The sequence below is a fragment of the Pinus tabuliformis genome, chromosome 3_2, assembly GCF_031772625.1.
Source record: "Pinus tabuliformis cultivar Carrire ecotype Pingquan chromosome 3_2, CPIR1, whole genome shotgun sequence".
NCBI lineage: Eukaryota > Viridiplantae > Streptophyta > Pinopsida > Pinales > Pinaceae > Pinus > Pinus tabuliformis.
In genome coordinates this window covers 453,779,345-453,795,208 of record NC_142302.1, presented here as the reverse complement: position 1 = coordinate 453,795,208, position 15,864 = coordinate 453,779,345, and the positions used below count along the sequence as shown (strand labels likewise).

General features: G+C 36.4%; 1 pseudogene; it reads left to right on the top strand.

Moving 5' to 3' along the window:
* Window positions 1-14,702: 14,702 nt before the first annotated feature.
* Window positions 14,703-15,499, top strand: LOC149181255 (uncharacterized; annotated as a pseudogene).
* The last annotated feature ends 365 nt before the right edge of the window (window positions 15,500-15,864 follow it).

Genomic DNA, 15,864 nt, shown 5'->3' with positions numbered 1-15,864 from the left:
TTGTAACCAGTCTGACAAGTTAAGATCGTCTTCTTTCAGTTTTTCACACCCTCCTTGAGCAAGGTGCTCTATTACAACTTTTGCTTGCTGTGGGGTTTTAATTACCTTAGCAGTTTGCTGCTTATTAACCTTCGGATTAGCATCACTCTCATCTGAACTGTCCTCTTCACTACTCTCTTTCTTGGCAAATTTTGCTGGTTGTTGGGTCTTTGTTACCTTAACATTCTGTTTCTTTGCCTTTGGCTCATCATCACTCTCATCTTCCTTATTATTGATTTCCTTTAGACATGTTTTAACTTCTGCATATGATTTTTCTAAACGCTGAAATGCTTCTTGAATTTTACTAAACTGCTCAACGCCTTCAGGACGTGAACGTAAGGCACATTGTGCGGCGAACAACGTTCAAAGACCCACATGATTATATTGTGCGCCACGGCTCTGATACCACTGAAGCATAAAAACTGATAGCTTGAAGGCTTGAATGTACACATACACAAGAGGTATTTAATAATAATTTATTAATATATACAAATGTACAAGTTATGAATGTTACAATGAGGACCCGCATATATATATATCTAAGCAAGTGACCTTTCGTGAATGGGCATGTCTTTTAGACATGCATTTTCACTTAACTTAATGACTATTTAACCTAATTATTATTTGATTATTTAATATTTACATTATTTTATTTATTTACTTGTTGTGAATTATATTCATAACAATCAATGACTTCAAAATCAACCTCTTCGAGGGGGCAACCTCCTTTACATTACACAAATGAACAATTCTTGGATGATACAAATGACAATACCTCCTTTCTATATATAGGAGTCTAAGTGGTCCCAAAATAATCAGAGCCTACATAACAATAATATTGTAGGGGCACAACAATAACAATAGTCGGCTTGTATGGGGCACAATAATAACAACATGGGAACTACATGGGCAAAACAATACAATAAGGGGGTTGCACTAAAAACAATAAGGGGCTACACAAGTAGTATAGGGACCTAACAAGATATGAAAGGTGCATATAATTGATTCTACTATGCGAAGATGTCATGATGAAGAAGCCATCCAACAAAATCACCATTTAATGTTGAAGCAATATTCGGATGAAGTCATGAAGGGCTACTAGATCAAAGCACGGGAACAAACAAGTACAAAGAGGCATCCATGTGAAGAGTAGTCCAAAGTATAGACAAGATGACAAGGAATAACCAAATGACAAGAGAACCTGATATATGACAAGAAGGCCACTTTCCATGAAGGAAGCAACGACATGACAAACCAGGAAGGAAAGTGATCAATGGATGGTGCCCTACTAGGAAGAAGTTCGACCAAAGACTTAATGACATCAAAGGAAGGAAGGAGATCAAGCAGCTGGAGGACCCATGAAGAAGAAGTTGCTGATGAATGGACAAGTCCCTAACTAAGAGGGAGTTATAACAAGTTCCCAATTACAAAGGAACTTGGACAAGTACCTTGTTAGAAGATACTTGGGCATGTCTTCCTCAAGTGAGAGGAAGTGATAGACACAACATTATTGTCTTCACTTGGAAAAAAGAATGGTAGGTTTGGGTAATCATCTGGCATCTAATACTCTTTGAGGATGTGCAGGGCATCCAAGACAAGAGTAGGCAAGAGGACCGATATTCTTTGAGGGCTGGGAACCCAAGATAAGAATAGTCCTAGAAGGTCATGCTTAGTGAACACCCAGGTGGGTATGTACCTTGAGAGACAATGACTAAGGTGTCTATAAGTCATTGGACTTGCCAACATTGTGCTCTGATCTATTGAGAGATAGAGCTGTCAGTCAAGGCCTTGTTGTGGAAACATTGTTGGTCACTATGATGCTATAATAGATGGATTTCCAATCCGGTTTCTCTTATGTGAATTCTTCAATATTGAAAAATATCCAAACAACTTGTAATGATTTATGAATACCTCCCTAGTTAAGAGGGAGTGTTGAAGAAAGTGTAACTAGGTTCGGTCTTGAAGAAACAATCAAGTCGGCCTAAAGACATCATGTCGGCCTAAAGGAGGGATAATCCTCTGTATATAGAGGTTTTCCACTCCCCCTCAACGTCCTCCATCAATCTCTGAAATCAAAAAAGTAAAGTAGCCGAGAAAGTGAGGGAAAAGCCTAGTCTAAAGGGTCTCCAAGACAAGCGAAGGAAGGAGGAAGAAGGCTGAAGTGAAGAGGACTATTTCTAGGGCTAGAAATAGTCACACGTGCAAAGAAGAGGAGGGTAAGTCTGCGACATAACAACAACTAGAGAACAATCCATGAAATATCATTGTTTGGGTGAGAAATCAAGTCTACAAGGACTCCCAAGCCTAGCGAAGGAGCCTATCTCTCTAGCGAAGGAAAAGGACCCTAATTCTCTAGGGTTCCTACCATACGTGGCAAAACTAGGGCTGCTGTTCAGTCACATCAAGTTTGCAGACCTATCTCAAGAAGAATCTCATTGGATCAAGAGAAGGATGTCTCCTTAAGTGAAAGAACATCTTGAAGAAAGGAAGAAGAATATCTCATCAAGAAGCTAACATAACCAAGGTCTATCTCTAGACAAAGCAACGAAGAAAAAGGATGAAGTGCTGGGGAACATAGTACAGAAAAGAGGAAGGACTTGACTTGTGCTTGGAGGACATCCTAGTTAAGGGCCTAGGGTTTTTCATTAGTCAATAAGAAGCTTCAATAAGAGAAACTTACCAAAGGGTTTTCCTCTCTAAGAGAGAGAGGTTTTGGCCCTAGCAGAGAGCCAACATTTGTGTTCTTGTCTTTTTTATTTTGATAGCAGTTTGATGAAACACACACTATAATAATAAGAAGAAGATCATGCTAAGATAATTGTAAAAGTGCATCACAAATTGTTATCAAGCAGTGAAGAATCCTAACAAACACCAGTGCCCTTCATTCTTCAACTTTAATAAGCCCTAAGTAGGCCTAAATCTGTAAGAGAATGCAAATGGAATGAAATATTTGTGTGCAAGTAGACCGAAGAGGTTAATATCATTGCATCCATTGCATCAAGGTTGTTGAGATCAAGTAATACTCTTGCTTGCTTTGGAAAGTATCAATTTTATCTCTATAGAAGTCGAAGCCTCCTCATCTTTGAGAATTGAACTAATTTGAGCATCTCTGTGGAAAAGTAACTAGTCTGAGCTGTTGAAAATGTAATTAGTGTCGGTCTTCATAATGTAATTTTTATCATTGATTATAGCAATTATTATTATTTTATTATTAATCAAAGCATGTTCTTCATGCTTATAAGGTCAATTGAGTCAAAAATATTTTTTATGAGTCAAAAGAAATGTAATTTGAGTCAAGTCCCATTTGGACTTTTGTAAAAGAAAAGAAAAATATTTTTATTTTTGAGTCAAAAAGTCAAAATGTCAAGCCAAAGACCAAGTCGGCCCTCCTTGGAGAAGTCGGCCTTAGAGGCAACTATTTGACCCTCTTAGACATGTATATATACAAGTCAACTTGACCATTTGGAAGACCAATTCAATCCATCAATCATCACATCAATTTCTATGCAAGAAGAAGAAAATCAACGAAAGTCAAAGGAGAGAGAACAAAGTCAAAAGAGAGAAGACAAACTGTTTCTGCGCTAAATCTGTCCACATGTGTGAGTTTTTTGCAGTTTTTTAGAGGCTATTACAAGGCCAAAATTCGGCCTCTATTGTAAGAGCGAAGTTTCTATGGTTTGACCAAAATTTTCAGAGATTTGACTAGTGTTGACTTTGAATTGATTGGAGTTGACTTGGAGGAGGGTTGACTTGGAAGTTTTGTGACAGTCTTGGTCTTGGTCTTGGGTCTTGGATATTTCACTTTTCTCTAATTCTATAAGAAGAGGATTTCATTGGGTTTTCCCCCTTGTGGGGTTTTGCCCAAGCTTGGAGCCTAATTTCTAGTCTTCTTTGTCTCTTTGTGACCTTTATGTTTGGTAATTGCTTGATGAAAAGAATACAAATTTAATAAGAATCCAACAAACATTCACAAGTAATTATCAAGTAAGAGAAATCAATCATTATTTACTAACATGATGCATATGGGTTTCTCAACACGAGCTTGTATGTTTATGGAAGGTAACAAGTTCGAGGTTGTGATATCTCCGTGACAAATTCGAGGCATTTATGAAGACACCGAGCCCCTGTAAAAGAAATAGTAATCCAAATACGTGCCCCTTTGTGACATTCAAATTATGTAAGCTAGTGACTTATGTCTACTCAATGATCCGAGCTCCTTGCGCAGTGACCAATCTATGAAATAGTGATCCAATGAAGTAAGTAATCTTTTTAGAAGATCAAGATGACAAAGTCTTTATGTAATTTTTCATCGAGAACCCTCAATGATAAAAAGGCTCAATCTAAAAAAGAAGAGGAATGATTAAAGGAGCTTGTAACTATATGCTTTAGTTGAACTACCAATGAAAGACATTATACAGGATGAATCAGTAAGTGACAAGTCATAAGTTTACAAATTTAAAGGAATCATGTGACTTTATGAAAGCAAGACATTTCAAGGATTGAACAAGGTATGGAATGTTGAAATATGTAACTAGGCTTAGAAATGTAATCATGATTTTATGTATTTGATGTAAAGAGGAATAAATTTATTATTTTCATTCTTGAGGCAAGGAAAATTTATTTATAGGTCAAGCACCCATTGAGTGCTTCTAGTACTTGTCATTAAGTCTACAAGTCAATTGAGTCATTGTCATGTATGTAAGACCCTTTTGGGCATGCTACATCTTGTAAAGAAAATTTACGTAAAGTCAAAAGTGTCAAATAGATCCTCCAAGACCTTGTCATCATCAAAAGAACAAGTCAACCTTCATAAGTGGACAAGTCGGCCTAAAGGCAACAATTTGACCTAGAAAGAAGCCTATATAGGAAGACTTAGACCTCATTTGGAGATCATCCAATCAACTCTCAAGAAGTTTGATCTAAGAAGAGAAGAGGACGAAAAAAGAAGCTGAATACCTAACAAAGGAGAAGAAGAAAGCAAAGTTTTGAGATTGTATTTGGGATAATATCCTTCACACGTGCGAGATTATAGGGAATCTATTGCAACAACTTGAGATTGAATTGCAAAAGTCAAGTTAGGGTTCCAAGTGTTATACTTTGCAAGACGAGCTCCATAGAAGGAAGAATCAATTTAAGTGAAGAACAAAAGAGGAAGAAATCACCATCTTCTCCACACGTGCAAGAGCTAGGGTTTTTGCAGAAGACACTGTTGGAGGTCGAAGTGGAGAAGAATCCCCTGGGGATAGAAGTTGCAGAGGAGTCTGCTGGGGGTTGAAGTTGCAGAAGAGTTTGTTGGGGGTCGAAGTTGCAGAAGAAACTACTGGGTCGTCGAAGTTGCTCGGAAGTTGTTAAGGTCAAAGTAGCTGGAAGGAAAGCTCATCAAGAAGGAAGGGTTGACTTGGTCTTCGAAGGGACTTTGACAAGGGTCCTAGGTCTTGGAATTCGTCATTTGAAGTTATATAAGAAGATAAGAGTTCTTGTGGGTTTTCCTCTCAAGAGAAGAGGTTTTTGCCCTCGCTAATAGCCTATATCTTGTGTCCTCTTGTCTCAATGTTCTTTATTGTTTGGTAGCTGTTTGATGATATGAACACTAATTATAATCAATTGAAAGAATAAGCTAATTAAGTTAAGTAAAAATACATTACAAGCAGTTATCAAAGTAAGAGAAATCACCTAATCTAGCCGCCCTTAGATTTCTCAACATGGAGGCCAATGCTAAAGAGGCCGAAAGCTCTCTCATAATCCCTCTGAGACACAAGTTCGAGTTGTAAAGGTATGACTCTAGTCTGAGTTATTCTTTATCCAAGATCGAGATCTTCTGTGGCTCTATTTGAGCTCTTGTTGTATGACCCGAAGTCCAAGTTACCTCTATGGAATGGCTCAAATTCTTTCTGATTTTAAGGACAAGTCCTGTAACAGCTCTATGAGGTAGTGTAGTTCGATACGTAATAAGAAAACTTGAGAAGAAGTGTGGCCAGGTCTGAAAAATTGAAGAACAAGGTATGTATTGTCATCTCTGTAATCTTGTTAAAAAGGAGCTCCATCAATATTAGTAATGGTCTATCCCGAAAGGAATGGATCTCTTTCTTTGCAAGACTTTCTAAATTGTGAGCCCAAAAGGAAACACGGTTAACATGTGACATAAAAGTTGCTTTGATATGAACAAAGGAAAATACAATAATAGATATCTGAGATTTTTATCCGAAATTTTATGTCTCCTTGAAATCCTTAGTTGTGAGGCATGTATAGCACTTGCTTAATCTTGAGCTCTGTTTTGAAGGATGAAGTGTAAGTCTAAGTCTTGCATCATCATTGAAATCAATATATATATCAATATGCCACAATCTGAAGATCGTAGATCATATGCATCATTGTATGACCTATGTCTGTGCTGAGGATTCTAAGTGTATTTGTTGAAGCTACTAAGGTTACAGATTTTCATTCAAGATTGAAAGGTTGAAGAGTAAAACTTGATTGTTAATCTTCAAGAAGTAATTGGTTACATGTGGCATGGAAATTGTTTTGACACCATTTCAATTTGAGCCATGAAGCATCACACAATCTTGAAGTAAAAAGTTACTATCATGGCTCTTCAAATTATTGCATCGAAATCTTATACAAGTCTGTTGAAAAAGGTCTATCAGAGAAAAGTTTGTCACAAAAGTTTGAAAACTTGTTGAAAATTCCAAAATATTTTACAATCAGAATATGAAAGGCTCTGGCATGTATAATTTTTCTCTCTTTAAACTTCTACAGTGATGAACCATTAAGTGACTAATAGTCTCCAAATGGAAAGAGTTAAGTGACATTATTTCTGGCTCAAGAAGCAACCGAGTGCAAGTCATGGACCTAGTGTTCCTTGCCTTTTAAATCTGTATGTTTACAATTAATTAAGTGTGTTATCAAGTCTCAAGTTGCATCATTCAAACTTTATAATAGTAGAATTTCATCTAATGAAGATCGAGTTTGTGGAAGGATAAGATAAAGACTTGAATATCAAGACAAAGTCATAAATGATTGAAGACTTTCTGATCTAGAGGACTTACATAAATGGATAAGACCAAAACGATAAATTTTATTGCACTGTGAAGAAGAAATTGTTGCTGCCAAGTATTAAGGGTTTCTTGATTTAAAGTGATCAAGGACCACTACTAACAATTTAAAATTCTCGGCCTAATCATTTCCGTTGGAAAAGAGAAACCCTAGCTCCCTGATGATGATTTAAACAAGGTTGATTTGAAAATTAGATGCAAGAAAGATGAGATCAAGACGGAGCTTACATATTCCCAAGAGATATGTACATTTTTTTATTATTTCTATTATTGTTTTTATTATCAATTTGTTGTATATCTTACTTGGTTGTATTTGTTCTTCCATGGCCTCCTAGTTAGGATTGCAGGTATATAATAAAGACTACCAAGTTGTGGCAACTGCTGAAAAGGATGGAAGAACAAAATGACAAGAAGACTCTTGTTAAGCCTTGGACTCAGAGGGAGCAGACAAGATCATCTTGACTAAAGCTTTGTTTTGATCTATGCTGAAAATAAGTCAATCATGACTTGCAAGATGAAGATGGCTAGAAGTGCCAAGTGAAGGATCACCTCAGTAAGAGGGAGAATATTATGAAGACATATTTGCTACTATTGCCAGCCTCAAGGCTTGGAGGTCCATGATCCAAACTTATACTTCAAAGTTGTTGAAGGCAAGCCCTCGATGTTGTTGATGTTTGTAGATGATTTCTTTATGATTGGGGCTATGGTTCTCATTGTCTAGTGTAAGAGGGAGTTTATTTCTGAATTTGAGATGAATGATCTTGGTCATATGCATCACTACTTGGGATTGGAAATTTGGAAAAACCCTGATGAAGTATTTTTTGGCCAAGGCAAGTACACTATCAAGATCCTTCAAAGATTTGACATGATGAACTGCAAGTTCATGGATACTCGATGGTGACAAATTTGAAGAAAATACGTGACCGTGATTCTGATTTGATTGATCCCTTTATGTAGAGGAAATTGATTGGCTCGTTGAACTATATTGTGAACACTAGACCTAATATTTGTTATACTGTGAACACATTGAACCAATTCTTGGTTGAGCCTCGACAAGTGCATTGGGTAGCAACTAAACATATATTGAGATATTTGCGTGGCGCCATTGACTATGGTTTGAGATATGCTACTAATGGAGAATGGTAACATCATGGTTCCACTGATGCTGATTGGGCTGGAAGCTGTGATCATAGAAAGAGAACTTCTGGATTTTGTTTACCTTGGGCTTCGCTATGATTTCATGGTGTAGTAGAAAGCAAACTTCTGTTACTCTGGGTATGGCTGAAGTTGAGTCTATAACTGCATGTTCAGCTAGTTGTGAAATTGTGTGGCTTCGAAACTTGTTTGCTAGTTTGTTTTATCAAGTGTTGGAATCAACCATTGTATATTATGATAATCAAAGTTGTATAAAGTTGTCTAAGAACCCGAATTTTCATGTCAGGTCAAAGCACATTGAGATCAACTATCACTATATTTCCAGGATGTTGTCCTATGTGGAGCTGTGTGGTTCGAATACATTTCTATTGATGAGCAGGTTGCTAATGTTTTTTGAGAAGCTTGGAATGGTTGAGAATCCCTCTTGGAGAGGGAGCATTGATTGATCTTCCTTGGGCTACAACTGAGAGACCAATGGATTGATCAGGAAGATTATCACTCCCTTAGCTCAGTTGACTGGGGGGCCAGTGAGTTTGTTCAGGGAGCTTGGTTCTAAGGTATGAAGTGATCCCTTGGGTCATGATGATTGAGACCAATTTGGTTGGGGACACTGATTTTGTGATCTCTCCTTTAGGCAGTTGTAGAGAGACCTATGGATTGGTTGGGGAGATTGATTTTGAGTAGGTGGGGTCATCGACTATGTCCATGAAATATTTCCATTAACCTTATAACTCCCATGTAGAAAACTATATATAAATATGACATCATTGAGAATACCCCCATCATAAAATATCACATGTATGAAGCAAGCCAATACCCATCGACATGTACAAATAAAAATTTGAAAGCATCCTTATGTCTCCCATGAACCATAATCTAATCAAAATATGTACCATAGTCAAAAAATAATATGTTGCCCCCAAAACATGACAGTGTTGTAATCTGAAATATATTGAAGTAAAATATAGAAAAAACACATCATTTCAAAGAAATAAATCAAGTTAGATCAAGAGGCATGTTAAGACCAACCATGGGGTGGTGTCTTCTCCTCCTTCTTCCTCTCTCCTTGTACCTTCGTATGCGTGTCGTAGAAGGAGATTTCTCTCTTGCCTCCTTTAGTTGTAGGAATGTCAGAATGTGTGTGTGATGAAGTGGCCTCATATGGAGAGCGTACAATCATAACAAACATATGAAATTTTCCCAATGCAAGATGTGCAGGGGAATCAGGGGGTTGTTGAGCATGAAAATAAGTGGCCTAAGACATTGTAGAAGGTATCTGAGGAGGAATGATCACAAAGTGGATTAAGTGATGAGAAATAGTAGGTCAATGTGCAAATCCAAACGTGAGACTAACAGGGTCTGTCTCCCAACCATCATATTTAATTGGTTACTGCTGGGGTGCATGAGGTTTTGGAATTTCCATTATGCTAGGATGTGGTATAGGTATGTTCCATGAAGCATGTGTGGTAGGAGGAGGACCTCTGAGATAAAAGTGACCTTTATGAGTGAGTTGGTTGAACTCCTTAGATTCTACATCAATGTGAATTGAAATTTGATGCTTTTGTTCTTGCTTTCCCTCCACAACATATTGGTTCTTTTGTTTTCAACTCTTATATTTCCTTGAGAACCTCTAATAAAGAAACTCATACTATATTGTGACCAAGAAAATTTGTCATGAAACCATTAATTTCTTTAGCACAAATATATAATCAACAAAATAAAGGAATGTTTAAGATCATGTTTCACATTAATGCTAGAGTATTTGGCATACACACGCAAGGGAAAGTATATAAGATGGGGGAAGGAGTTGTCTATGCATGAAATTAGAACCAGTGCTTGATCAAGATGTTGGTGCAATGCCTATGACAAAAGAAATGAGATATTTTAGGTCAGTATGTATTGCTTATGAAAATATCATGAAACTCTGTGCAAAAGGCACATGTAAAGTGTTGTGGTGTGCTCCTGAAAGCAAACGGTCTTGCAATACTTTCCATTATTTATGTCATAAATCAAAGCATGGCTGATATATGCATAAAACATAATATGCAAAATATATATTTTAGAGAATGTAAGGAAAATACACATTGTTTGCAACTGAGTAAAGGTCAAGATAATATTTTGAGCCTTTTCGTTTGTTTTATATTGATGGTTATAGGTACCAATACAAAAGTAAACATATATATGATACTTAGAGAATATAATGGACAAAGGTATGATTTGAGGATGACAACTTGCTTGTAGATAACCTTCACAAATTTCTCAGCACTTTATCTTGAGTTTGATTGTGAAAATGGTTGGAGGTAGGGAGATGATGCTTCAGCATGGGAGGTGGCAAATGTTAAGTATGATGTAGAATGAACCTGTTGTGCACAATTGTCAATCCTTGACTTTTTTGGGTGGTAATTTTTTAATTACTTTAATTAGCCACATGAGAATCAAGGTAATCGAGCCTCAACAAAATTATCATGGAAAATATAAAACTTTAAAACCATAAATTTAAAAGAAAAAACTTTTTCCTTGCATGATAGGCCAAGATTGACATGGCACATACTGGGACTATAAGTCAAGGTAAGTCAGTGTGGAGTAGGTCAAGAGTATGAAACGAGAGAGTGAAGCACAAATTGACAATGCAATCCAACATTACGCATCATAACCGGAATAAGAATAAAACCTTCATCACATGCTTGGGTTGGAACAACCATCTGGCATAACATAGTTATAACGATTAACGTGAGTCATATAATTTTTACATCTATCTATGTGTGATGAGATTGGGTGAGAGGGGACAAAGTTTTTGTTATTTTCATTTGCCTTGGGATTGGGATTGGTGTAGTGTTGGGCTTCAAAATGTCATACAAATATCACTCATTACAATACATTTTTCACCTATGCTTCCATTATATCACTCATTATTCACTACCATGTCACTTCATTTTCCCTATTGTTCATCATTAATGGGTCTCATTTATATCTTCCAAATATTATTTATTTTCAAGCATTTTTAAGAGAAATTCTTGATTAAATATTAGAAAATAATATATTTTACTTCATATATGGAAAGTGGATTGTTTTTGTGACATGTGTAGGTTCCAAGGAAGCTTCCAAGACACCTTTATGTGGCCTTGAATGATCAAATTCGAATTTGATAAGATAAGCCTCATGGAAAAGATCATGATCTCATGGAGAAGATCAAGGACAAAAGGGGGTTATGTGTCTAGATGGTTGAGAGATGTATGGAACTAAAGAGAGATTAGTGGATCATCATTATGAGTTTGTTATCTCATCCCATTGTATAAATAGGAGTACAATCTCCTTCATTTGTAATCTTAGAGTTCCATTTGTAATCTTAAAGTTGGTTTGTACATCATGATGGAGATTTTGAAATAAAGAATCATACTTTTATTTTGTTGCTTCTACATTTGAGTCTCCTTTGAAGTGGTGTGCTTGTGGAGTTATGGAGGGCCCCCATGGCCTCACTTGCATGCTTATTTTAGGTATAATTTAATTTATGTTTTTATTTCATTTCAGCTTTTAAGTTTTTGTTAGATGTTCTAATATTGGAGGAGATCCAAAAATACATGTGTTCTTGTAAGAGAACCTTATGATCTTGACAAATGTTAGATCTAGGTTTGTTAGATGTTCTAATATTGGAAGAGATCTTAAAATTCATGTGTTCTTGTAAGGGAACCTTAAGATCTCAGATAATTATTAGATCTCGGTTTGTTTAGTTGTTGGAAGGGATCTTAAAATTCATGTGTTCTTGTAAGGGAACCTTAAGATCTCCAACAAATTAGGAATCTTTCTAGACCTACAGGTGGCACTTCTAAGTTTACTTTCCCGGTTCGACATTAATTGAACTCTGATTTGCATCCGCATTTTAGACCAAACATTTTGGCGTTGTTGCCGGGGAAGTGCAACTAGAAGGATTTAGTAATTATTTTATGCATTTATTTTTATGGACTAATTTGTGGAACTTGGTGACAACTGGTTCATAAAGGAGTTCAACGTTTGGAGCATTTTTATTTTCGCAAATAGTTAATTTAAATTCAGTTTTTATTTTAAACCCCCCATTTCTCACTAATCCATCTACGGATGAAGAATTTGACAATGTTGAATAGGGACTTATTGGAGAGAAAGGACAATAACCTTGAGCCAACTCTAAGACAAGCTACTCACGTAATTGCAAGTCATAAGGTAAAAATTTTAAATCTTGATGTGAGCATTTTCAAATTTTTAGTCTATAGGTGGCTTCACTGGAAGCATTCCTTTACTTAGCAAATAAAAAATGTTTCAAGTTAATGTAGAATAGAAAAAATATAAATAAATAAACAAATAAAATGAGATCTCATTAGAAGTCATTAGAAGTTTTTAGTCTTATTTTCAAAAATAAAAAGATAATAAATCATCATGAATAAATTCAGTGGCACAGTAAGAGCTGCTTCATCTTCACATTTCTATGTCTTGTTTCTGTATCATGGGTAAGCCATGAGCTTGATTATCGGAAAGCTTTGTCTTCCGAGAGTCTAAACGCCCCCGCAACATTGCAGAAAGAGTGTAGACAATGCGAGGTTTGTTCACAGATCTTAATTGTGTTTATTATCCATCCACGCTAACCTGCATAAATAAAAACAAATCAAGAGATTAGTATGCTCTCTTCCTGCGCTTTTTGCGATCAGGAAGATCAGAAAATCTATTGATTTATTTCAAATAAAAATATTCTTGCTACAGTAAAAAAAAATTGTGAATGAGAAAAAGATCATCTTAAAAAAACTTAGATAAAATCTAGTTTTTTTTCTTTGAATTTTAATTTAAAAAAATAATAAAAATAAATAATGAAAATAAAAAAATTCCCAAATAATAAATATCATATATATATTATTATAAAAAACAAAATTTTTGAAAACAAACAATTTTTTAGAGATAGGTTCAATTTCATTATTTTTTTTTAATTAAATTAAAAAAATATAAAATATAAAAAAATATAAAAAATAACAGCCTTCTGAGATCCTGATCGGTTTGTCTTCATTAATTGAATATCCCAATACATACTCCATCTTCTGTCACAAGGCGAGCAATTGGATACTTGTGATAGTAAATGTATAGGAAATGGTTGTAGTTTTTGGCCATGCGCAATATGGATTTGTCACCAATTTGTTGGATCTTTGCCACGACACCTATTTTTTTGTTTTTGTTTCTTTGGAACAATTGAAACATCATAGAGGAAGACTGTATCCTCAACAAAATTGAAGAAGAATCGTAGCAAGCGCAAGGATGGAGGTGCAAAAGGATGGGCTCCAAAACTTTGCTGGATGGTTGGACAGGATTGCAATGTTGTGGAACAGCAAGCGGGACTATTCCATCTCCCACATTGACAGGAACCAAAATAGTGAAGTCGATTCACTATCTAAAATGGGCCTTTCAGCTCCCCAAGGCATATGGCGGATGCAGATTAGAACGGACAGCCACTGCTTCCAGGTCCAGGATTTTTTTTTTCAGGGTATATGATTCTCAAAGTAACTATTTCAGGTATATAGGTTGCATATGGTCCATATTTTTAGTCATCTTTATAGAATGTGGCATATACTCGTCAGTTATATTTCTCCGACAATATATCCGAGATAATGTATTTGTATTAAGATACCTCCTATGAATACAATATATATAGTTTTTTCGTGCTGAAAATCTGGAGAAGTATTGTCCTATGCGAAACCGACAATATATCCGAGATAATGTATTTGTATTAAGATACCTCCTATGAATACAATATATATAGATTTTCCGTGCTGAAAATCTGGAGAAGAATTGTCCTATGCTAAACATCAAGAAGAATTTGCAACACAGGTTTTTGTAGATAAATGTGAATCTGGAAAGTTTGAGGCAGCTGTGGTTGCAGCCAAGGAAGCATTCACTAAGAGCTCCATGGAATTGAAAAGAACATATATTCGCCAAGGTCGTGGATCTGGGAACAATCAAAATGTTGTGGAAAAATGGATCGATCGATCCATACTGATGATTATAATTCAACCAAATCGACACCACTGACCAGATAAGGTTCCCACGCAAATCAATCCTACAGGCAATCCATACGCAACCCCTGAAAAACGTCAGTTTTAAAAAGCGGTTTGTGATCAAACCAGGACAAATCTAGACAAACAAAGACATGGGTTTTTTCCACAACATAATGAATTACATAACCCAGAAATCGTTTGCTTGAATTCCTAATGGTTTGAGAGGGAATCACGGTTCTTCGAGACCCTATTTTGGTAACTGCGTGAAGAAAAACGGTTTTTACAATCAATGTGCAGAGAATTACGGGTTTTGCTGGCAGTAGAGCAGATTTTGAGCGATTTGAGTGATTTTGCATGCAGATTTATTGGCTCGATTTGAGCGATTTGCACCCTCACATGTTGCCTGGCTCAAAATGAGCATCTACAAACCAAAGTCAAGAAAGCCAATATGCCCATCGTGAAGCTGTCAAAGCATTTTGATCTGGTCTCTCTCTCTACTTATTTGTTGAGCAGAAAGGGTTCCCCGTCTCTTAAATTGGATCCATCTGCTTCAATTATTCCATGTTCTGTTATACATCCGGATTCAGCCTCATGTTTAGCACATAATGGCAATGCAATGTATTCAATGTTCACGAAGACATATCCATTATATTTCTCATTGACGTTTGTGCCGTATGTTGTCCTTCATCTTCAAAAGTTTATGGAGTCTCCCATGCAGACATGTTGGAATGCTATTAATGGGGTTGTGCGCTCTACATCAATCCTGTCAGCCTTTGTAGGAATACTTCAGGGAGTTATACGCTTGCAAAGAAAGGTTTTAACAGGGGACCATAAGCTTGTGTATTGGTTCGCTGGAGGCATGGCTGCTTTGTCTGCCTTGCTAGAGAGGAAGAGCAGACGAGATGAATTAGTTCTTTATGTGCTTCCTCGAGTTGCATATTCATTGTGGTATATTTTAGTGAACAGACATCTACTTCCAGATATAAGAAATGCTGAAGTGGCACTTTTTTGCCTATGCATGGGAGGAATAACGTATTATATGGAGTATGAACCAGATACAATGGCCCCTTTCTAAGAGGGTTGATAAAGCATTTTCTTGCTTGCCGAAGAAGTACAGCTGACTAGCCTCCCAACCTTGGGGCTTCATATTCCTATGTCAACACCTTGAACTCTGGACATACTGCAAATTCCGAAGATAAACATCCAGAAACTCACGCAGTACATCAAAGACAAGGGAAAAGTTGAATCTAGAAGCCTTTTCTGGACTCTGACCACAATTTTGACAAGGGAATCTCTTTTATTTAAGTGGAGTGCTATGATATGTTTTAGCTTTTCCCTTGGCATAGTTAAATTCATTTTTTTTCTCTTCTTAAAATTCATTCACAACATTCTATTTTTCACCAGTGACTTGGAGTAGGCAATGATTGTTGTATGCTTTTATAACGTACTCATCAGCAGCAGCGCTGCCAATGCGCCAGATCGATCTACTGTCGCGGGTTTCCAATTCACCAGAAACATCGTCCATGCCTCAGAAATGCATCATACACTTCACCATGCCAATTCACCAGCAGTGAAGCAGATTTTGAAATTAAAAAGACATGATTTTTCTA